Consider the following 25,583-nt stretch of genomic DNA (forward strand, 5'->3'; position numbering starts at 1 on the left):
CATTATACTACATGGAGGACTTTGAGGTGTGCATTAAGTATGGGGACAGATTGATCTATAAGTGATCATTCTGTTCCCATCATTCTTCCTCAACCGATGTAAAAATGCTGGGAAACAAGTGTTGAATGGCTTCAATATTGCTGATCACGTTCGATTGACGGCCTGAACTCAGCACATGTAAATACAGCCAAAATATTTCTAAAACTGGCCCTGCACAGTAAGATGACACTCTGATCAAACTCTGACAGAATTTGAGCTGAGTGTCATTAGCATAATCAGCTCGATTCTCTTGCATGAGAGAATATATGGCAGTGTTTTTCCACTTGTTGTTGACGAAAAACATGCAGCATACCAGCAAACTATCAGAAGTGATGAGGTAGCAAGAGGGTGCACGGTCAGTGTGCTTTATAAAAAGAGAATGAGCAAGCACAGACATCACTTGTAGGGGCAGCGCTGGTCTCTGCTTGCTTGTTCTCTTCTTACAATGCACATTGACAGTGTGCTCGCTCGCCGACTGTTGAGAAGTGACGAGATAACAAGAGAGTGAACGGTCAGTGTGCATTGTAAAGAGAGAATGAGCGAACAGATGCATCACTTGTAGGGGCAGCGCTGCTTCCAGCTGGCTTGTTCTCTCCTTACAACGCACACTGACAGTGCACTCTCTTGCCAGCTGATCACTTCTCTTTGGAGCCAGTGAGCGAGCGCACTGTCACTGTGCATATTGCCCAGTGACAAGATCCTACTGAGCATACGTCAGAATTGACAGCCAAAGCATGCTCAGTAAAACAGACTAGTCCAGCTTAGTTTCAGGAAGCGGCAGAGGCTGCGGCAGTGACCGCTGCCTCTGCTCACTGATGATGCCTCGTTTGAGTATCCCAGCATCATACAGGAAGTAGTGAAAGAATAAAAATAAAGCAGTTAGAGTAGTGAGAGAATAACACGGACTTTTTAATTAAAATATATTAGAAAAGATATTTGATTGTTATATTAGAGATTTAATGCTAAAATAAATGATAGTTTCGGACCACCCCTTTAACATGTACCTGGCACCTGACATTTGTTTTTGGCCACAGGCAGTGGAAGGGTAATGGTTAAACCTATTCCCGATGTATCCTTTGTTACAATCCTTCCGTTTACGGCCATACATTTTCTTGAATTTCCTGCGCCGTTTAAATGATAAATTCTGAAAAGCACTTTGCAATAAAGGGTGCCATAAAATACATAAAAGTATATTTCTATACATACGATGGGATTTGCTAATGAACACGCCGGTCCCCGAACAGATGCTGGAAGAAAGTGAACTCTTTCCCATGTATCCGGAGCCGTGTGATACGTTTTGGATTCGCTTTCCTTTGCTTACATTTGGCTATGTACATTGATGAATGAATGGATAAAGTGGCATGACGGCGCGGTTACAGCAGGCGTATTAAACAAGAGGCGAAACAATAAGACGAACATCCAGAGTCCTGAAATGAGACTTTTTGCTACGTCTAATGTTCCCGGCGTGAGAGTTTTTTTTTTTTTTTCAGCGTGTTACTTCACATAAATTAAACAACTTTTACACGCTATGTAGTCTTTAGTACAGTATGGTAATCGTGTCCCTTATGCCCTCTTCATTTGATCAAGCTTAATTGTCTGTGTCAGACTTGCAATTAATGAAAGCTTCTCCCATAGTACAAGCTTCCAAAACCAACTGGAAGGTTAATTGAATCGTGTAGGCGCAAAGCTCTGATGGACATTCCTGGGGAGGCCGGTGCAAACATGGGGGCCGAAGAGGTAAACGAAGGAGCGAGATGCCCTGGCTGTCAAATTGCCATAAAAAATAGTGATGATTAGTTAGGTCTTATCCCAAGAATAGGGAAAAAAATAAATCAGCAAAAAATACTATGTAACAAAAAAATAAACAATGGAAAATACCAATGTAACAAAAAATTGAAGCAAAGCAATACAATGTAACAAAAAAACAATGTAACAAAAACCATAATAATGGAACATATCAATGTAGCAAAAATTGAAGCAAAGCAATACAATGTAACAAAATACAATGTAACAAAAATATATTTAGACAAATCCAATGTAATAACAAAAATACAATGTAACAATTTAAATAAATAAATAAAAATTCTATGAAAGTTGAAAAAATTACATCACAAAAATTCCATTAAACCAATATTGACTTTTTTCCAACAGTTTAATAGGGGCTATTGCATACTTAGGGCTTTATCGGATGACCTTTTTTATATAGGGAACTTCTCAAAGCAAAGGGTGCATTTAGATTGGTCATTCTGGATAACTGACTGTTCTTAGGAACGCTTGTTTCCCACTAATTGTGCAGTCTTAACGGGCTGTCAATCACGCAATGAATGAGCAAAAGGTTTGTTCATGGAGTGAGATTATTTTTAAGCTTGCATTAAAATTAACGTTCTCGGCAGCACTTCGTCCTGTGTGAACAGTCACTATGTGCTGCCGAGAACAATGATATTCTATGTACACAGAGTGATCGTTTTTTTGACAATCATTGTGCGAACATACGAACATAAAAGTTCAGTTGGCCAGTCTACACAGACTAAAAAATGGTTGCCGATAGCCTTGCATGTAGCTTATCACTGGTCATTTAAAGGCCGAAGGTCACCATTGAAAATAATGCAAAAAGTTCCAAAAAGCTCTGATAACTGACTCCTTAATGCATCTTTATAAAGGATGAAATGTTATTTCTCTGATACACGAGTTCCAAAATACCCTTCTTGGCCATAGCCAGCTATATACAATTCTGTCTGCCTCCACTAGGGGGAGCTTGCTGCATACTGTTTATTTACTGAACTTATCAAACAGGTCACAGTAAGCTCCTGGGCTCCCCCTAGTGGCAGCTGTAAAGAGCAAACATTTTATTTTTGTACTGCTCTGCTAAGTGGTTTTCTCATAAATTATAACTGATCACATGCGATCACAGCAGGGGGACACTTTGTAATCAGCCTATTCTCAAATGAACCCTTCTATCAAATAGGGATTGTCCAAAGTAGAAAACCCTTTAACCCTTGAAGGGGTGGTCCTAAATGCAAATTACTTTGTATCTTAAATCTCTTTAATGCTATAATCTAATGTGTTTTCTAATATACTTTAATTAAAAATGCTCTATCCTTCCCTAACTACGCTATCTAATTTCTTTTCTTTTTTTTCAACTTCCTTTTTTATGGCACTTTGTTAGAGAATCCCAGTGCATGCTGGGTTACTCAAACAAAGCTTTATCAGGGGGCAGAGGCTGCAGACACTGCCGCTACCCCTGTCCCCTTCCTGAAACGTAGCTTCATCAGTGACCTCCATTTCAGGGGCTGGCGGAATGTGTGCTCTGTCACTTTCTGATGTGCACAATGACAGTGCGTTCTGTCGCTGGCTCAGATCATTAGTAACAAGCTGGCAACAGAGCGCAGTATCAGTGCACATTGTAACAATACCTGTTGTGCAGAGACCAGTGCCGCCCCCACAAGTGACATCAATGCAAGCTGGGTAATTGCCTTATAACACGCACTGACAGTTCGCTCTGTTGACGGTTCGTTATTATTGATTTGAGATGGCAAAAGAGTGCACTGTCATTGTGCATATCACACAGTGACAGAGCAAGGTCTTGCCCATCCCCTGAAATGAAGGTCACTGATGATGTTTCATTTAATTGGGAGGCAGAGACTGTCACAGTGACTACAGCCTCTGCCCCTGATTACACTTTATTTTGGTATCCCAGCATGCACTGGGATTTTCAAACAAAGCATCATCAAACAGGAAGTTGTAATAAAAACAAAAAGAAAAGTAGTTAGATAGTGTAGTTAAGAAGTATAGGGATTTTTTTTATTAAAGTATAATAGAAAACAGTTTATATCACGGCATTAAATAGCTAGGCTATCGGCACTGTACTCCTCTATTGGCACTGTACTCCTCTGTGGGTACTGTACTCCTCTATGGATACTGTACTCTATGGGTATTGTACTCCTCTATGGATACTGTACTCCTCTATGGGCACTGTACTCCTCTATGGGCACTGTACGCCTGTATGGGCACTGTACTCCTCTATGGGCACTGTACTCCTCTATGGGCACTGTACTCATCTATGGGTACTGTACTCCTCTATGGGCACTGTACTCCTTTATGAACCCTGTACTCCTCTATGGGCACTGTACTCCTCTGTGGGCACTGTAGTCCTCTGTGGGTACTGTACTCCTCTATGGGTACTGTACTCCTCTATGGGCACTGTATTACTCTATAGGTGCTGTACTCCTCTATAGGTGCTGTACTCCTCTATGGGTACTGTACTCCTCTATGGGTACTGTAGAACTCTATGGGCACTGTACTCCTCTGTGGTTACTGTACTCCTCTATGGATACTGTACTCCTCTATGGATACTGTACTCGTCTATGGGCACTGTACTCCTCTATGGGCACTGTACTGCTCTCTGGGTACTGTACTGCTCTATGGGCACTGTACTCCTCTATAGGCACTGTACTTCTCTATGGGTACTGTACTCCTCTATGGGCACTGTACTCTTCTATGGGCACTGTACTGCTCTCTGGGTACTGTACTGCTCTATGGGCACTGTACTCCTCTATAGGCGCTGTACTCCTCTATGGGCACTGTACTCCTCTATGGGCACTGTACTCCTCTATTGGCATGGTAGTTCCTCATGGACACTTTACTCCACTTTGGCTTCTGTACTCCACCATGGGATTTGAACTCTTTTGGTAAATTCACCATAACAATGTCCTTTGCTCCACAGTATCAGTGCTCTTACAGTAAATAATCCCTATTATATTGGTTTAGTATAGGCATCTTCCTACATCTTGACATAAAGCACGATCCTCATTATAGTAAGAATATAAATCAGCTTGCTAAAGATTAATGTATTCATATATTTATACATAATTGTTCTATTGCCCCTGGGCCACCATAATTTTGATCATGTTTTGGATACTGCAGCCCATCTGTGTCCCTCCACTCTCTCTATCCCCTCTATATGGGGGGGACCCAATCCTTATTAGCGATGTCTCTGACTTATGAGACCTCCAGATTGAAGGAACCTGCAATCCCGAGTCATTGTGATCTATTATCTCTGAGTGGTCACCACATAAATTATGCACACGATGCCTGTGTTCATGTTATTACTGCTTCCCTCCAAGGTCGTCATAGAACGAGAATGTCTGGAAAGTCTGTACATTAATATTACTAATGTGATCTATTATTAGGAAACACCCTGATATGTATTTACATCATATTGATAACATCCAAACTTATAAAGCAGATTAATTGAATAAATCAAATTACATTGGATATTTTGCTAATATATCTTTATAGAAGTCGGCACTCGGCACTGATACAGAGCTCCAAATCCCTTCACATTGATAAAGACTTGTAAGATAAAATTCTGGTTACCTAAAGTCACCACTAGGGGGAGCTCAATGCACACTGGTAATGCATTGAAATCAATACTAGAACAGCATGCAGTAAGCTCCCCCTAGTGGTGGCTGCAGGCACCAAAACTTTTGTGTGTGTGAAATTTGCAGCTTTTTCGTTACTCTTCCACGAATATCTTTCTCCAATTCCTACAGCCTAATAGGTATTTTAAAAAAGATGAGCGAATCGATATGATGTGAATCAAATTCATGTTAAAATTTAAGGGACTTGGGAATTGTGAACAATTTAACATTCGATTCCTGCAAATAACAAAAAAAAACAGCTCATCACCATTTTCACATAGGAAAAGATTACATCAACCAGAGTAGACTCACATAACCGCAGGTGTGGGTGTGCAGGAGTCAAATGGTGTCATGCAGCTATTACATTACATGGTATAGCACAGTTAAATGGACAAACTATCAGTCTGTATAAAAGCCAAGGCAGGGAATGCAGCAGCCACTTTGTAGTAAATATGGATAGTGAGAACATGTCACAACTCCCTGCTCAGCTGTAGAGATAGGATAATAAAGTCATGAAACAATAACTGAATAAACATTACAGATGTCACGCACAGTGAAGAGAGACTAAGTGCAACATGATGGGATGAGGGAAAGGGAACCAAACACTAGGGAAGGGGGAGTGGAGACCCAGGATACCTAATCCCAGCCTGACCCTGGCGATAAGCCCTGCACCAGAAAGGACAGGATGTGTGCTAGTCAATCCCCACTACCACTAAAGACAGATGAGATACACAAACAAGGGGGAACACTTAGTTTGAGTAGACTCAAAGAGAAATACAGACGTCCTCCAGCAACAGCTAGGAGGAACATAGCTGACTGCGTTAGCTCCAAGCCGCAACAGAGAACTGGAAAAAGAAATATCACCGGCAACTCCCAGCAGCAGGCTGGGAGTCTATAAACATTGCGGTCCAGGTATGTCAACTGGAGCCGGGAGATGTTGCCACTGGGTCCTAAAGTCAGAAGAACTAGGAAGTAGTCTGCATCTGCAAAGCCAACCACTGAGAACTTCTGCAGCTAGATGCAGTGCGACTGTCTGCAGATCCTGACACACCCGTGACAGATAGTGTGTGACAGCAGAGCAGTGATAAACAGGCATTGATGCTCAGGTCACTATGACATTACTAAGGCTGTGTTTGTGTTCAATACAGTCCTAGGAGACCTCAGAGTGTTACACTCATACATTCAGGGTAATTGGAGGCTTTTACATACTTGAAATGTGTGGTGAATCAATTCACTGCAAATCAAATTTTTAGGAAATTGGTTTTTCAAATGATTCACTCACTTCTAATTGTAACACTATTACATCATAGTGCAATCATATCTCTTTTTTTCTTCAGAGGGGGGAGGTCTGTAAATTTTCTTAGCACTCATGAGCAAAGGGTGTGAGACCAACAAGGATTGAGTCCAACAAGGCTTCATTGTTGCTCTGTGATTCGATGGTATGGACACTCTTGCTCTACATTGGCAAGTCACTACACAACTTATATTTATGGGTGGTTATTGATAATAGTTTTAGGCAGTTCTATCATTTTATAGCTGGTACTATAGGGACGATCATCTTTCATCTAGAGAAGAGCTAATTTCTTCTTCACAAACAAAACCTTCCAAAAGAGCTTTCTTCCTGAAGGTTTGGGGAGACGAGAAGGACCTGAAAGTTTTGCACATTCTTCCTAGAGTCTGAGACTTTTCAGTAGAGTTGAAAAGTACGGTTTATTATCCAGATCCTGACCCTGACTCTGAACTACTACTTACTCCACGTTCCCGTCCAGGAGCTTTTCTGACCTCCCATCCTGCATCCATAGACATTATTATGGAGTCTTCCCCTCTGCAGATATAAAGGCTCCCGCTCTTCTTGGGAGGATTTTTACATGATTTTGGAGATATCTGTGGAAATGTCTGCCCCTTCATCCAGAAGAACATTAGTGAGGTCAAGACTCTGATGTTGGGTGGAGGCCAGGATCGCAATCTCCATTATATGTGTTGGATGGGGCTGAGGTCCGGGCTCTGTTCTTCCCTCCCATGTTTGTATGGACCTTGTGCATTGGGCACAGTCGTGGGGAACAGAAAAGGGTCTTCCCCAAACTATTCCCAAAAAAGGTGGAGACCCAGAACACGTTTCCTCCAGAGTCCAGTAGTGGTGGTTTTACACCACTCCATCTGGCGCTCGCCATTGTGCTTGGTGATGTAAGGCTGTTCGGCCATGAAGCTCCCGGCAAGGGTGTAGTGTTTGTGCTGATGTTAATACCAGAAGTAAAGGAAGACTGTATGGCACGGTATCAGGATTTGGGGGAGAAAACCCGAGAAGTGGACCCTCTGGGCCGTGGCTTCAGAGTCTCCGAGGACGAGCGGACCAAATGAAGCCACCCCCTGTACAGGGAGTATTTGGAACAGGCCCAAGGAGGATGAAACCGCAACTGGGGGAGCCAAAGGGATGACAAAGGGCTAAGCCAAAGGAGAAGAGAGGACGAGGTAAAGACAGGACCACCGAGGTGGCAGAGACAGCAGACACACAGGGCAGACAGGAACGGCAGAGACACAGGACTGACCGGAATGGCAGTGACACAGGGCAGGCAGGAATGGCAGTGACACAGGGCAGGCAGGAAAGGCAGAGAACACAGGGCTGACCGGAATGGCAGAGACACAAGGCTGGCAGGAATGACAGGGAACACGGAGCTGAAAAGAATGGCAGAGACAATAAGAATGGAATAAGGCAGAGTCACAGCGAAGAAAACAGACATAAGGAGCCAGAAGAACCTAAAGAAGCGCCAGCAAGAAAGCCAGCGACAACAATAGATACAAAGGCGTCATACCAGAGTAGACGCAGGGAAGAAATACCTGATGAGCGCCGCCATATTGGCGGTGAAAGGAGCGCATCTGCGCATGTGTGGCCCGCTGAAGCGATGAGCGCCTGTGAACCCGGACGGAGGAGAGCGAGAAGCAGCGTCGGGATCGCGCCAGCCAGAGAGGTAAGTATTAGGCGGCGTGACAGTACCCCCTCTCTTACTCCCCATCTCCTTAATACTGGAAAGGAACCTCCTCAAGATAAGAGGAGCATTGATCTCTAGGGGTTCCCAAGATATCTCCTCAGGACCGAAACCTTTCCAATCAATTAAATAAAAAGTCCTTCCCCTAACAGATTTTCTGGCGAGAATAGCCTTAGCTTCAAAAGAACAATCAGAAGTACTGGGTTGGGGAAAGTGAGTCGGAGCAGAATGAAAATGATTAAAAATTGCAGGTTTGAGGAGTGACACATGAAAAGCATTGGGAATGCCCAACGAAGCAGGTAACTTCAACTTGTAGGCTACGTCATTGATATGACTAGAAATCTCAAAGGGACCAATATAACGTGGACCAAACTTTTGAGAGGGAATCTTAAGTCTGATGTAGCGTGAGGATAGCCAGACTTTATCGCCAGAATGATACGGAGGAGCATCTAAACGCTTCTTGTCAGCGTAATTTTTCATTCTGCTACTAGCCTTCTCAAGTGCTCCTTTAGCCTCCTGCCAAATATTAGAAAATTCCAAGGACAAGGAATCTGCCGCCAGTACACCCGAGGTGGGGACTACAGGGAGAGGAATGATGGGATGTTGCCCAAAAACTACAAAAAAAGGAGCCTTAGACGAGGATTCACTAGAGTGATTATTGTAGGCAAATTCTGCCCATGAAAGAAGAGAATCCCAGTGATTTTGGTGAGCATTGGTGAAAAGACGTGAGAACTTGATTTACATGCTCAACTTGACCGTTGGACTGAGGATGATATGCGGAGGAGAAATCCAGCGATACTTTCATTAATCCGCAAAGGGCTCTCCAGAAACGGGAGGTAAATTGGACTCCTCGGTCGGACACAATATGCTGAGGGAATCCGTGAAGTCGACTTGATGTAGAAAGATCTACGCCAAGTCAGGAGCGGAAGGCAAACCAGGTAAGGAGATGAAGTGGACCATCTTGGAAAATCTATCCACAACCACCAAAATAACGTTGCTATTTGAGGAGCGCGGCAAATCGGTGACACAGTCCATTGCAATATGACTCCAGGGAACAGAAGGCGCAGGAAGCGGATGCAGGAATCCCGAAAGTAGCTGCCGAGGAACTTTGTTTCTGGCACAAGAAGAACAGGAAGCAATAAAATCCAGGACATCTTGGCGAAGTGATGGCCACCAATAATGGTGAGAAATCAGGGAAAGGGTCTTCTTGCCCCCAACGAGTCCGGCAAACCGGGAGGAATGACCCCAACATAAGACTTTCATCTTGTCACGATTTGACACAAAGGTCTTTCTCGGTGGAGGAGTGATCACGTTCAATGGAGCTACGGAAATTATCTTAGCAGGGTCAACAATATGCGCTGGTCTCTCCTCTTCATCCAGTGGTTGAAAAGACCTAGATAGAGCGTCGGCCTTGATGTTTTTGTTACCAGGGTGAAAATGCAGCTCGAAGTCAAAACGTCCAAAGGACAAGGACCATCTGGCTTGCCGAGGATTCAGCCTTTGGGCGGACTGAACATAGGCCAGATTTTTGTGATCCGTAAAAATGATGAAAGGATGAACGGCCCCTTTAAGAAGGTACCGCCACTCCTCCAAGGCCAATTTAATGGCCAACAGTTCCTTGTCTCCAATGGAATAATTACGTTCAGATGGAGAGAATGCTTTAGAGAAAAAAACACAAGAGACTAAACGACCAGAGTTAGATCTCTGTAAAAGAACCGCTCCAGCTCCAATAGAGGACACATCTACTTCAAGAATGCCATATGAGTCCCTATTACTGCACCTGATACCCCAATACTGAGCCACTGCTGCCGTATGTGTCCCTATTACTGCACCTGATGCCCCAATACTGAGCCGCTGCTGCCGTATGTGTCCCTATTACTGCCCCTGATACCCCAATACTGAGCCGCTGCTGCCGTATGTGTCCCTATTACTGCACCTGATACCCCAATACTGAGCCACTGCTGCCGTATGTGTCCCTATTACTACACTTGATACCCCAATACTGAGCCGCTGCTGCCGTATGTGTCCTTATTACTGCCCCTGATGCCCCAATACTGGGCCGCTGCTGCCATATGTGTCCCTATTACTGCACCTGCTGTGTGATTCTCTGTGCCCTCTAAATTCTAAAGCAACCCTCTAGAATATAGTAATGCCGGGTGCAAGTGCCCTAGAAAACAGTGCCCACATTTTTCCCCCTAGAAAGTAATATTGCCATGTGTGCCCCTTTGATGTTCACAGTAACCTGAGATCCCCTATAACAATAAGTGCCCACTTTACATTTAATAATATCCCGAGTCTGCCCCCTGTACAGCTCCTCTATACACAGTATAATGCCCCCTCACTGTTTAGTACCACCTACACAGTATACTGACTCCTTAGTAGCCCCGAAACTGTTTGGTAGCTCCAACAATGTATAATGACCCCCACACTGTAATCTCCACACTGTATTATGGCCCCCTAGATAGCCTCCATATACAGTAGCATAATGCACCAAATAGTCCACAATATAGTATAATGCACTCCCCATAGGCAGACTCTATAGCATACGGCAGCCCCCATAGGCAGACACTGTAATAAGGCAGCACCCCCAAATAGGCAGACCCTGTAATAAGGCAGTACCCCCATAGGCAGACCCTGTAATAAGGCAGCAGACCCTGTAATAAGGCAGCACCCCCATAGTCAGACTCTGTAATAAGGCAGCACCCCTATAGGCAGACCCTGTAATAAGGCGGCAGACCCTGTAATAAGGCAGCCCCCATAGTCAGATCCTGTAATAAGGCAGCCCCCATTGTCAGACCCTGTAATAAGGCAGCCCCCATAATCAGACCCTGTAATAAGGCAGCCCCCATAATCAGACCCTGTAATAAGGCAGCCCCCTTAGTAAGATCCTGTAATAAGGCAGCACCCCCATTGTCAGACCTTGTAATAAGGCAGCACCCCCATAGTCAGACCCTGTAAAAAGGCAGCCCCTGTAATAAGGCAGCACCCCATAGTCAGACCTTGTAATAAGGCAGCACCCCCATACTCAGACCCTGTAATAAGGCAGCCCCTGTAATGAGGCAGCACCCCTATAGTCAGACCCTGTAATAAGGCAGCCCCCATTGTCAGACCCTGTAATAAGGCAGCCCCCATAATCAGACCCTGTAATAAGGCAGCCCCCTTAGTAAGACCCTGTAATAAGGCAGCACCCCCATTGTCAGACCTTGTAATAAGGCAGCACCCCCATAGTCAGACCCTGTAAAAAGGCAGCCCCTGTAATAAGGCAGCACCCCATAGTCAGACCTTGTAATAAGGCAGTACCCCCATACTCAGACCCTGTAATAAGGCAGCCCCTGTAATAAGGCAGCACCCCCATAGTAAGACCCTGTAATAAGGCAGCCCCCACAGTCAGACCCTGTAATAAAGCAGCCCCCCGATAGTCAGACCCTGTAATAAGGCAGCACCACTATAGGCAGACCCTGTAATGAGGCGTAATAAGGCAGCACCCCTATAGTCAGGCCCTGTAAAAAGGCAGCCCCCACAGTCAGACCCTGTAATAAGGCAGCCCCCCATAGGCAGACCCTGTAATAAGGCAGCACCCCTATAGGCAGACCCTGTACTAAGGCAGCACCCCTATAGGCAGACCCTGTAATAAGGCAGCCCCCCCATAGGCAGACCCTGTAATAAGGCAGCAGCACCCATTAAAAAATAAATAAATAAATACTCACCTCTCTTCTTCCTGGTTACTGCGCTGCTCCGGCTGATCTCCTGACAGCGGGCGCCGACACTGACGTGCGCTCCTTCTCCCATCATTGCGGTTAGCTGTATCGGCTTAATGCTGGTACAGCTGATCTTCCGATGACGGCGGGGGGGCCCACTGCTGGCACCGGGCCCCCCTGCCTGCTCAGGGGCCCCATAGCGGCAGAGCAGTTGGCTGCACGCGCCAATACAGTTACAGTAGCGTAGCTCCGGGTGGGCTGCACCCTCTGCCCCCCCAGTAGCTATGCTGCTGGTCGACCCCCTTACGAACAAGAGCTGAAATTGGTTTAGTCAAGGAGGAAAAATGAGGGATAAATTGCCTATAATAATTGGCAAAGCCAAGAAATCGCTCTATAGCCTTCACTCCAAGAGGACGTGGCCAATTTAAAATGGCAGACACCTTCTCAGGATCCATCTTCAGGCCATCCTTAGAGACAACATAACCCAGGAAGGGTACGGAAGACTGTTCAAAGACACATTTCTCAATCTTTGCAAAGAGATGATTCTCCCTTAAACGTAGTAAGACTCGACGAACGACTCGTCGGTGAGTAGATAAATCTGGAGAGAAGACGAGGATGTCTTCTAAGTAGACTACGACACTGGAATAGAGACAATATCGAAAGATATCATTAACGAATTCTTGGAATACAGCAGGAGCATTACAAAGGCCAAATTGCATAACCAAATACTCATAGTGACCGTCACGGGTGTTGAATGCAGTCTTCCACTTGTCTCCTGCGCGGATACGGACTAAATTATAGGCTCCTCGAAGGTCAAGCTTGGTAAAAATTTGCGCTCCCCTCAGGCAAAGAGTTCTGGAATGAGAGGCAAAGGATATTTATTCTTCACAGTAATGTTGTTAAGCCCTCTGTAGTCAATACATGGACAAAGAGTACCATCTTTCTTCTTTACGAAAAAGAAACCCGCTCCGGCAGGAGATGAAGATTTTCGAATGAAGCCTCTGGCGAGATTCTCCTGAACATACTCCGAAATGGCTTGAGTCTCTGCAAGAGAGAAAGGATAGATTCTTCCTCTAGGTGGAGTGGTACCAGGTACGAGGTCTATTGGGCAGTCGTAGGGACGATGGGGTGGAAGACTCTCAGCCTCCTTCTTGTCAAAAACATCCACGTAGGAGCAATAAACAGAGGGCAACCCAGAAGGAATAGATAGGGAACAGGGAACACCAACAGGACGCACCGGCAGCAGACAACGAGTCTGACAGGAATCTCCCCAATGTAAAATATCACCCTTATGCCAATCTAAGAAGGGTTCGTGGATCCGCAACCACGGAAGACCAAGAAGAATAGGATGGAAGATATTGGCTAAAACAAAAAACTTAATTCTCTCCCTATGAAGAGCCCCTACCTGAAGCTCTACCAACTGCGTAACTTGGGTTATGGTCTCTTGCATGGGCTTTCCGTCGACAGAAGAGAGAAAGAGGGGATTTTCTAAAGTCCTAACAGGAACAGAAAATTTAATAACCTCTTCTAACCTAATAAAATTTCCTGCAGCGCCCGAGTCTACATAGGCCTCTAAAGAAAAACGTTTATCATACACATGCAACAAGACAGACAGAGTGAGAGGTAGAGAGGTTTCACATGCACCTAGGGAGGCCTCTCTTACCTGTCCTAGGTGGAGGAGTTTTCCGGACGATCTGGACAGGCTCAGAAAAGATGGGAGGAGCTTCCACAGTAAAAACAGAGACCCTGGGTGCGTCTCTCCTTGCGACGTTGTTCAGAAAGTTTAAGGCGATCAACTTGCATCGGCTCTTGGGCTGATACAGAAGCAGAGACCCTGAGACTGGGAGGTCTACGAGAAGACGCTGGGGGACGAGAAAATCTTCTCTCACGAGCTCGCTCCTGAAAACGAAGGTTTATACGAGTGGCCAAAGCAATTAAATTCTCTAAAGTAGTTGGAGTATCTCGACCAACCAATTCATCCTTAATACGACCGGATAGCCCCCGCCAGAAAGCCCCTACTAACGCTTCATTATTCCAACCTAAATCAGAAGATAAGGTCCGAAACTGGATAGCGTATTGCCCACAGTTAAGGAGCCCTGCTGTAAATTGAACAAAGACTCAGTAGTAGAGGCCAGGCGACCCAGTTCATCGAATACTCCAAAAAAATAAGTCAACTGAGTGACCACAGGGTCATCATGCTCCCAAAGAGGATTTACCCATGCCAAGGCGTCACCTTCCAAATGCAAAATAATACTGGCCCGGTCAGTAGGGTATTGCAGAGGGAGAAGCTCAAAATGGAGACGGCATTGATTTAGAAAGCCCCGACATAATTTGGGATCTCCATTAAATCGAGGAGGCTTGGCCAGATGGGGAGGTGGATGAGGAGTCGAAACTGGAGTAGGAACAGACAAGGCTGACTGTAAAGAAAGTAGACGGCTGACGACAGATGCTATGTAACCTAGGATATGAGACTGAGTATCCCGCTACTGAGCCAGTTTTTGTTGCAAACTGGCCAGCTGAGAGGCATTCCCCGGATCTGAGGACTGAAGAGCAGAGAGACGAGAGTCCATAAATTTCATAAATGACATCATCCGGGTCTAATTCTCTCGCAAGAAAACAAGTTGTTTCTGGGCAGCCGAAGCTCCAGTGGGATCCATGGCCTTTGTATACTATCAGGATTTGGGGGAGAAAACTCGAGAAGTGGACCCTCTGGGTCGTGGCTTCAGAGCCTCCGAGGACGAGCGGACCAGATGAAGCCACCCCCTGTACAGGGAGTGTTTGGAACAGGCCCAAGGAGGATGAAACCACAAACGCTGGAACCAAAGAGGCGACTAAGGGCTAAGCCAAAGGAGAAGAGAGGATGAGGTAAAGACAGGACCATCGAGGTGGCAGAGCCAGCAGAGACACAGGGCAGACAGAAATGGCAGAGACACAAGGCAGGCAGGAATGGCAGTGACACAGGGCAGTCAGTAATGGCAGTGACACAGGGCAGGCAGGAACAGCAGAGAAGACAGGGCTGACCGGAATGGCAGAGACACATGGATGGAAGAATGGAATAAGGCAGAGACACAGTGAAGGAAACAGAGACAAGGAGCCAGAAGAACCTAAAGAAGCGCTAGCAAGAAAGCCAGCGACAACAATAGATACAAAGGAGTCTTACCATAGTAGACGCAGGGAAGAAATACCCAATGGGTGCCGCCATATTGGGCGGAGCCACAGGTTCACGAACTCCCAGAACCCCCAGCGGTGAAAGGAGCGCATCTAAGCGACAAGCGCCAGTGAACCCGGACGGAGGAGAGCGAGGAACAGCGTCGGGATTGCGCCGGCCGGAGAGGTAAGTATTAGGCGGCATGACACATGGGGCTGCATTTTATAGACTGGAGCTGGACAAATCGTCTTGTGGACATGTGGGGGCCAATTACTTTTCTCCACTGAGTTAGACAATTGTGGCCCTTAGTCCCTTATCTCCAGTCTCCCTATTGTGCGGCTTTCATTATCTAGAAAATCAATGGGCAAGTTAAAGGCATGGAAGTTTGAGTAGGTAAAATTGTGCCATCCCGTTGTAGACCGTATCATTCGGGCGTGCTAGCACAGAGGTAAGCTCACATTTTATTGTGTTAGTCATTTTCAAGTTTCCTATGATAAAGTGACAATTTCAGCACAATCTGCAGAATGCGTCTCGTCCTTAAGGCTTGTACCGGCTACGATTCCGCAGGAATCTCCGTGAATACAAAGTGACAGCGCTGTCCTCCTTAACAACTCCGGTAAACGGATCTATTATCAGTGGCCTGGGCAGGCTGTATTGCTACTAGGCGCAGTAATTAATTTCAATGCATATCATTGCCAGGATCACTTAACAATAAAGGGAACCAGATGAGACATGTCACGCCACAAATTGAGCAAGAGTCTTCACCTCTGGGCTGTGCGGCCAATTTACCGAGAGCCTGACAAACTAACAACCAAGGGGGATGGAAGAAGTCACCGATCTCCGGGGTGATGGACGCCTCGAATTTACCCAATAAATTGTTACCAGGACCAGGCTGTAGTTTGTCTATTAAAACACACTGACTTTTCTATTGTTTTCCATTACATTCGGGCAGCTTTTAATTGCCATTTTGTTTACAGCAGCGATGCCACGCGAGTGAATAGGACGACGTCCTGGGAACGAGATTCTTGTTTATTAAAGGGAAGTGACACTTGCTTAATAAGTTTTTGTTATACCTCAAGGACGGGACCCGGGCACCTTACAGAAACACAGCTCTTATATTTTATTACACAGAAGTGTAGTTTTTTGGGGGGTGTAAGTTTAACCGAATCCAACACACATGTATATCCCACGCTAGGTGTATAGATCTGAGCTTGCGTCCAACATATCAAGTGCCTGCTGTTTTACACAGCCTGCACCTGCCTCTAACAGCGGCGACCAGAGTTGACCGCTTAGATGCCGCTGTCAATCTTTGATAGAGGCAACTAAGGGGTGCAATCCCAATGGCGAGCTGATTTGGGCGCTTATCAAACCCAAGTGACATGATCGCAGGGGGCAGATGATTGCCACGGCAATTGGAGGCCTGATGAAGGACCTGTCGACACCGCAAGCAGATAGATACATACTGATATATTGTAATATATACTGTAGCATAAGTGATCAAACAATGAATAATTAAGGGCCTATAGTAAACTGAAAAATTTAAAACAAATTTTTTTAAAAAGTTTTAAAAAATAAGATCGATAAATTTGAATCACCTCCCATTTTCCCAATTCAAAAATAGAAAAATAAACATATTTGGTATCACTGCCTCCATGAAAGTCCAATCTGTCAACATAAAATTAATTACCCCCTAGAAAACGCCATAATATAAAAATAAAAAATCAATCGAAAAACACTGGAACTGCCATTTTTCAGTTTACGTATCTTCCTAAAAAATGCAATAAAAAGTGATTAAAATGTCATATGTACCCCAAAGTGATACTAATAAATAGGAAGGATCGCAACAACTAAATTCTGCTTTATTGATAGAAAAATAAAAAAGTTATGGATTTTAGAAAATTCTCTATATACTGTATAAAAAAATATATTTTTTTAAGTTTTGATTTTTTTTTTTTTTTTATATACGCTCATCACTAATTACAACCCATCCCCAAAAAAAACGAGCCCCCCATACTGTTATATAAATTTTTGAAGTGAGTTTTGTCCTGAGGCTTCGGTGCCAAATTTATCAAAGTGTGTGACAATAAATAAATTTGGCGCAACTTTACATATAAAACTTCTGTCTAAAGATGTCAATTGCATTCTTCTGTTATTCCTCCTGGAAATACATGAATAAATGGGCTTTACAATTCACCTTGTCAATAGGGTGATTTCCTGCACAGCCTGACACTACTACGCAGTGACTGGTAATTGTTGGAATAAGACACATTCCTCTAGCAAAGCGGAAATGGTATCACCCAATTGTCATTATATATGACAGATAGATAGGTAATAGGCAGATAATAGATAGAAACATAGATAGATAGGTAATAGATAGATAGATAGATAGATAGATAGATAGATAGATAGATAGATCTAATATATAATTGCCTAGAATACTACTTCCTGCAATTTGTGCCAACTTCCGTGGCTTTGTCCGGAGCTAATGTCCGGAGATAATGTCCGGAGCTAATGTCCGGAGCTAATGTCCGGAGATAAGTGACGTCACCAGTGTCCTACACCCAGGCAGAGCACAGTGGCCCCAAGCAGCATATGGGGCCCAAGGCAGAGCACAGGGGCCCCAGGCAGCATATGGGGCCCCAGGCAGAGCACAGTGGTCCCAGGCAGAGCACAGGGGCACCAGGCAGCCTATGGGGCCCCAGGCAGAGCACAGTGGCCCCGGGCAGAGCACAGGGGCCCCAGGCAGCATATGGGGCCCCAGGCAGAGCACAGTGGCCCCAGGCAGAGCACAGGGGCCCCAGGCAGCATATGGGGCCCCAGGCAGAGCACAGTGGTCCCAGGCAGAGCACAGGGGCCCCAGGCAGCTTATGGGGCCCCAGGCAGAGCACAGTGGCCCCAGGCAGAACATGGGGCCCCAGGCAGAGCACAGTGGCCCCAGGCAGAGCACAGGGGCCCCAGGCAGAACATGGGGCCCCAGGCAGAGCACAGGGGCCCCAGGCAGAGCACAGGGGCCCCAGGCAGCATATGGGGCCCCAGGCAGAGCACAGGGTCCCCAGGCAGCATATGGGGCCCCAGGCAGAGCACAGGGGCCCCAGGCAGCATATGGGGCCCCAGGCAGAGCACAGTGGCACCAGGCAGAGCACACACCAAATCGGAGGCCGAGGGGCCCCGCCAACCAAATCGGAGGCCGAGGGGCCCCGCCAACCAAATCGGAGGCCGAGGAGCCCCGCCCACCAAATCGAAGGCCGAGCGGCCCCGCCCACCAAAGCGGAGGCCGAGGGGCCCGGCCCCGCCCACCAAAGCGGAGGCCGAGGGGCCCCGACCACCACATCGGAGGCCGAGGGGCCCCGCCCACCAAATCGGAGGCCGAGGGTCCCCGCCCACCAAATCGGAGGCCGAGGGTCCCCGCCCACCAAATCGGAGGCCGAGGGTCCCCGCCCACCAAATCGGAGGCCGAGGGTCCCCGCCCACCAAATCGGAGGCCGAGGGGCCCCGCCTACCAAATCGGAGGCCGGGGTTCCCCGCCCACCACATCGGAGGCCGAGGGGCCCCGCCCACCAAATCGGAGGCCGAGGGGCCCCACCCACCAAATCGGAGGCCGAGGGGCCCCGCCCACCAAATCGGAGGCCGAGGGTCCCCGCCCACCAAATCGGAGGCCGAGGGTCCCCGCCCACCAAATCGGAGGCCGAGGGTCCCCGCCCACCAAATCGGAGGCCGAGGGGCCCCGCCAACCAAATCGGAGGCCGAGGGGCTTCGCCAACCAAATCGGAGGCCGAGGGGCCCCGCCCACCAAATCGAAGGCCGAGCGGCCCCGCCCACCAAAGCGGAGGCCGAGGGGCCTGGCCCCGCCCACCAAAGCGGAGGCCGAGGGGCCCCGCCCACCACATCGGAGGCCGAGGGGCCCCGCCCACCAAATCGGAGGCCGAGGGTCCCCGCCCACCAAATCGGAGGCCGAGGGTCCCCGCCCACCAAATTGGAGGCCGAGGGTCCCCGCCCACCAAATCGGAGGCCGAGGGTCCCCGCCCACCAAATCGGAGGCCGAGGGTCCCCGCCCACCAAATCGGAGGCCGAGGGTCCCCGCCCACCAAATCGGAGGCCGAGGGGCCCCGTCAACAAAATCGGAGGCCGAGGGGCCCCGCCCACCAAATCGGAGGCCGAGGGTCCCCGCCCACCAAATCGGAGGCCGAGAGTCCCCGCCCACCAAATCGGAGGATAAGGGGCCCCGCCAACCAAATCGGAGGCCGAGGGGCCCCGCCAACCAAATCGGAGGCCGAGGAGCCCCGCCCAACAAATCGAAGGCCGAGCGGCCCCGCCCACCAAAGCGGAGGCCGAGGGGCCCGGCCCCGCCCACCAAAGCGGAGGCCGAGGGTCCCCGCCCACCAAATCGGAGGCCGAGGGTCCCCGCCCACCAAATCGGAGGCCGAGGGTCCCCGCCCACCAAATCGGAGGCCGAGGGTCCCCGCCCACCAAATCGGAGGCCGAGGGTCCCCGCCCACCAAATCGGAGGCCGAGGGTCCCCGCCCACCAAATCGGAGGATAAGGGGCCCCGCCTACCAAATCGGAGGCCGAGGGGCCCCACCAACCAAATCGGAGGCCGAGGAGCCCCGCCCACCAAATCGAAGGCCGAGCGGCCCCGCCCACCAAAGCGGAGGCAGAGGGACCCCACCCACCAAATCGGAGGCCGTGGGGCCCCGCCAACCAAATCGGAGGCCGAGGGTCCCCGTCCACCAAATTATTCTTACATTTGAATAAATAAAGTATATATGGATTCTAGACTCCCGATTCTTTAGAATCGGGCTGCCATCTAGTAGATAGATAATCGATAAATAGACAGATAATATATAGATAGATAATAGATAAATAATAAATAGATAGAAGATAGATAGATAATAGACAGATGGATGGATGGATAGATAATAGATAGATTGATACATAGATAACAGATAGATAGATAATACATAGATAGATAATAGATAGATAGATTATTATTATTATTATTATTTATAATATATGAAAAGACCAGCGATATAAGAAAAGTTACATCTATCAACTCAATATTAACTAAATTAATTTAAACAGCACCTGAGTTGTTTTTCTAAAAGATATTTTATTAGACACATGTATTAAAAATATACCACACAGGGTAATAGTGACAGAGAAATATACATAAGGACACAAAAACGAATGTAGTAACATGGACTTGATTGTATGTATGTGAAAAAATCCCAAGTAATGTGCTATAGAACACACAGCGGTCCAGAAATCATGTAGCAGCAAAAAGTACATATGGATATAAAGGCATCAAATAATACTACCAAAAATGGCGCTAGCAGGAGACACCCTCATAACTATGTAACAATAAAGGTACCTTCCGCACCTAATAAAACAATTCCATGGGGTGTCACCGTGTGCCCATATCAAAGAAAGTGCTGCTGCTAAAGAATCACAGTTAAATAGTAAAGAGTCAATAGTTAATTACCCATATAATCTGTGAGATGAAGAGGGACCGGACCGCTGTTCCCCGACGCACGTTTCGTGAGGGTCAACCTCACTTCCTCAAGGGGGCGTGGTCTCACAGGTCTAACTGTCCACCTTAAATGCAAGGCCGTTCCGGTCATCTGGCCGGAAACAGCCAATTGCATTGCTTGTCTTAGCGCATGCGCGGACGCTGTCCCCAGCGCCAGATACACGGACCCCGGCCCCCAACGCGCATGCCCGATACGGCGGCAGGCGCCTAGCCGCACTACACCGGGCATGAGACATGGGAATACCAGGACCGCAAAGCGCAAGAAGGGCAGGGTCGGCGCACAAGACAGAGGACAAAAGAAGGGAAAAAGGGTATTGGAAAAATGTAGTGTGAATTGGGGAATACAAAAAAGAGGATGCAATTGGTCAATAAAAATAATTGCTTGTAGAATGGATAGATAAAGCAATGTGAATAAGCACAATGATGCGTGTATAATTGGGTAAGAAAATAAATAGTAACAGAGGTGATGTGTTTGTAAGAGATATATAATACATACATAATTACATAGTAATTTCATCAAAATCAATTGTATTAAAAGATAATACATAAAAAATTATTAAAAAATAATACATGAAAAATATATCATACAACTACTTTGGACGTGCTTAGATAAATACATCAAGATAATTATCAATATTAAAGATACTGTATATAAAGTGCCATGTTGGTCATTACAAAGTGAAACAGTGCAATAAGGTGCGTAAAGTGAAAGTTAAAGACCAATTGTGAATTCCACACTGAGCTTGTGTGAAAGACCCCAAGCAGGGCCCCAATGGATGTTAGATGGTTATTCCCAAGAATTGTCATCCGCAAGATTAGTTGTCCTGGAATCTGTATTCTTTTATAATTTATCAGGTAGGATAATAAAACTAAAGTGAAAAAGAACAACGACAAGAACAAAAATTAAAAGGACATATTTAAAAAGAGACATTAAAAACTTAACAGGAGAAGGTCATATATAATGTTACTCTGAATTTAAATAGGAAAGCTCAATATCAAATGGTTATAGAAAAGAAGCGTAACCCATGGTTTCATTTAGGCCAATAGGTGTCATGGATCCAAGGGTGAAAATCCACCAGCATTCTCTCTGTGCTAAGAGGCGTTTGATGTTACCGCCCCTTACTCCACTTTGTACATGCTCTATACCTCTTACAGAGAGAGCTTTTGGATTACACTTATGGTACTGGCGAAAATGACGTGGTAGAGTTTTCAACATGGTGAAGTCAGTCTCCGTTTCCGCTGCCATTATATCCAAGACGTGCTCGCGAGTGCGAGTACCCAGTCGTCTGGAGGTCAGACCCACGTAGATCTTTGGGCAAGTGCAGGTAGCGTAATAAATTACTTGAGTTGTGTTACAAGTAATATATTGACGGATGTCAAACTGTTTCTTTCCGTCCGCAGATTGAAAATTTCTGCACCGAAGGATATTCTTGCATGCTACGCAATTCCCACAAGAGAAACAACCTCTTGTGGGGCTACCTGGAAAAAAGGCACTGCTATGGTCTATGGCGGGGACATAGTGGCTGTGCATTAGGATATCCCCCAGATTCCTGCTGCGTCTGGATGTCATAAGGGGGGCATCGCCAAGATTTTTAGCCACTATCGGATCTGATTTTAATATGTTCCAATGTTTTTGGATGCAGGTTCTCATTTCCTGCCAGTGGCTGTTATAGGTAGAAATATAACGAATTTGATTTTCTTTTTTAGTAGATTTGGCCCTAGGACGTAGTAGGTCTTCTCTAGTACATCCCCTGGCCCAATTATATCCTGCTTTTATACATCTTTTTGAGTAGCCCCTATCTAGAAACCTCTCACGTAAATCTTTGGCCTGTAGTTGAAAATTAGGTTCGGAGGAACAGATCCGCCTCATCCTGAGGAATTGGCCAACTGGGATGGCTTTAATTGTACTATAAGGATGGCTGGAATTTGCATGCAGCAATGAATTAGTTGCTGTGGGCTTTCTGTAGACATCAGTCTGTAAGAAAAGTTCCTGATCAGCAAAAATATTGATGTCTAAAAAGTTGACTGATTTTTTACTGCAACCATATGTTAGCTTGATATTGACATCATTTTGATTCAATTGCTGCATGAAATCCTGAAGTTGTGTCTCCGTTCCCTGCCAAATAATAAACAAATCATCGATATAACGTAACCAACACTGCACATGGTCCGCGCCCCGGGCGCCATCCCCACCGAAAACTCCCCGCTCCCAGTAACCTAGGAAAAGGCCGGCGAAGGATGGCGCACAGGCCGCGCCCATGGCAGTGCCGCGTATCTGTAAATAAAAAGTATCTTTGAATACAAAAAAATTTTTGGTTAAAATGAAATCCAATAGTTCTAAAATAAGATTACAAGTTTGGCCATCCCAGTTGCTAGTCCCCAGGAAGAAGCGGACCGCCTCCAGACCATCTTCATGTCGAATACATGTGTACAGGGTTTTTTAACCAAAAATTTTTTTGTATTCAAAGATACTTTTTATTTACAGATACGCGGCACTGCCATGGGCGCGGCCTGTGCGCCATCCTTCGCCGGCCTTTTCCTAGGTTACTGGGAGCGGGGAGTTTTTGGTGGGGATGGCGCCCGGGGCGCGGACCATGTGCAGTGTTGGTTACGTTATATCGATGATTTGTTTATTATTTGGCAGGGAACGGAGACACAACTTCAGGATTTCATGCAGCAATTGAATCAAAATGATGTCAATATCAAGCTAACATATGGTTGCAGTAAAAAATCAGTCAACTTTTTAGACATCAATATTTTTGCTGATCAGGAACTTTTCTTACAGACTGATGTCTACAGAAAGCCCACAGCAACTAATTCATTGCTGCATGCAAATTCCAGCCATCCTTATAGTACAATTAAAGCCATCCCAGTTGGCCAATTCCTCAGGATGAGGCGGATCTGTTCCTCCGAACCTAATTTTCAACTACAGGCCAAAGATTTACGTGAGAGGTTTCTAGATAGGGGCTACTCAAAAAGATGTATAAAAGCAGGATATAATTGGGCCAGGGGATGTACTAGAGAAGACCTACTACGTCCTAGGGCCAAATCTACTAAAAAAGAAAATCAAATTCGTTATATTTCTACCTATAACAGCCACTGGCAGGAAATGAGAACCTGCATCCAAAAACATTGGAACATATTAAAATCAGATCCGATAGTGGCTAAAAATCTTGGCGATGCCCCCCTTATGACATCCAGACGCAGCAGGAATCTGGGGGATATCCTAATGCACAGCCACTATGTCCCCGCCATAGACCATAGCAGTGCCTTTTTTCCAGGTAGCCCCACAAGAGGTTGTTTCTCTTGTGGGAATTGCGTAGCATGCAAGAATATCCTTCGGTGCAGAAATTTTCAATCTGCGGACGGAAAGAAACAGTTTGACATCCGTCAATATATTACTTGTAACACAACTCAAGTAATTTATTACGCTACCTGCACTTGCCCAAAGATCTACGTGGGTCTGACCTCCAGACGACTGGGTACTCGCACTCGCGAGCACGTCTTGGATATAATGGCAGCGGAAACGGAGACTGACTTCACCATGTTGAAAACTCTACCACGTCATTTTCGCCAGTACCATAAGTGTAATCCAAAAGCTCTCTCTGTAAGAGGTATAGAGCATGTACAAAGTGGAGTAAGGGGCGGTAACATCAAACGCCTCTTAGCACAGAGAGAATGCTGGTGGATTTTCACCCTTGGATCCATGACACCTATTGGCCTAAATGAAACCATGGGTTACGCTTCTTTTCTATAACCATTTGATATTGAGCTTTCCTATTTAAATTCAGAGTAACATTATATATGACCTTCTCCTGTTAAGTTTTTAATGTCTCTTTTTAAATATGTCCTTTTAATTTTTGTTCTTGTCGTTGTTCTTTTTCACTTTAGTTTTATTATCCTACCTGATAAATTATAAAAGAATACAGATTCCAGGACAACTAATCTTGCGGATGACAATTCTTGGGAATAACCATCTAACATCCATTGGGGCCCTGCTTGGGGTCTTTCACACAAGCTCAGTGTGGAATTCACAATTGGTCTTTAACTTTCACTTTACGCACCTTATTGCACTGTTTCACTTTGTAATGACCAACATGGCACTTTATATACAGTATCTTTAATATTGATAATTATCTTGATGTATTTATCTAAGCACGTCCAAAGTAGTTGTATGATATATTTTTCATGTATTATTTTTTAATAATTTTTTATGTATTATCTTTTAATACAATTGATTTTGATGAAATTACTATGTAATTATGTATGTATTATATATCTCTTACAAACACATCACCTCTGTTACTATTTATTTTCTTACCCAATTATACACGCATCATTGTGCTTATTCACATTGCTTTATCTATCCATTCTACAAGCAATTATTTTTATTGACCAATTGCATCCTCTTTTTTGTATTCCCCAATTCACACTACATTTTTCCAATACCCTTTTTCCCTTCTTTTGTCCTCTGTCTTGTGCGCCGACCCTGCCCTTCTTGCGCTTTGCGGTCCTGGTATTCCCATGTCTCATGCCCGGTGTAGTGCGGCTAGGCGCCTGCCGCCGTATCGGGCATGCGCGTTGGGGGCCGGGGTCCGTGTATCTGGCGCTGGGGACAGCGTCCGCGCATGCGCTAAGACAAGCAATGCAATTGGCTGTTTCCGGCCAGATGACCGGAACGGCCTTGCATTTAAGGTGGACAGTTAGACCTGTGAGACCACGCCCCCTTGAGGAAGTGAGGTTGACCCTCACGAAACGTGCGTCGGG

This window comes from Ranitomeya variabilis, chromosome 1 (genome assembly GCF_051348905.1).
Source record: "Ranitomeya variabilis isolate aRanVar5 chromosome 1, aRanVar5.hap1, whole genome shotgun sequence".
NCBI classification, from domain to species: domain Eukaryota; kingdom Metazoa; phylum Chordata; class Amphibia; order Anura; family Dendrobatidae; genus Ranitomeya; species Ranitomeya variabilis.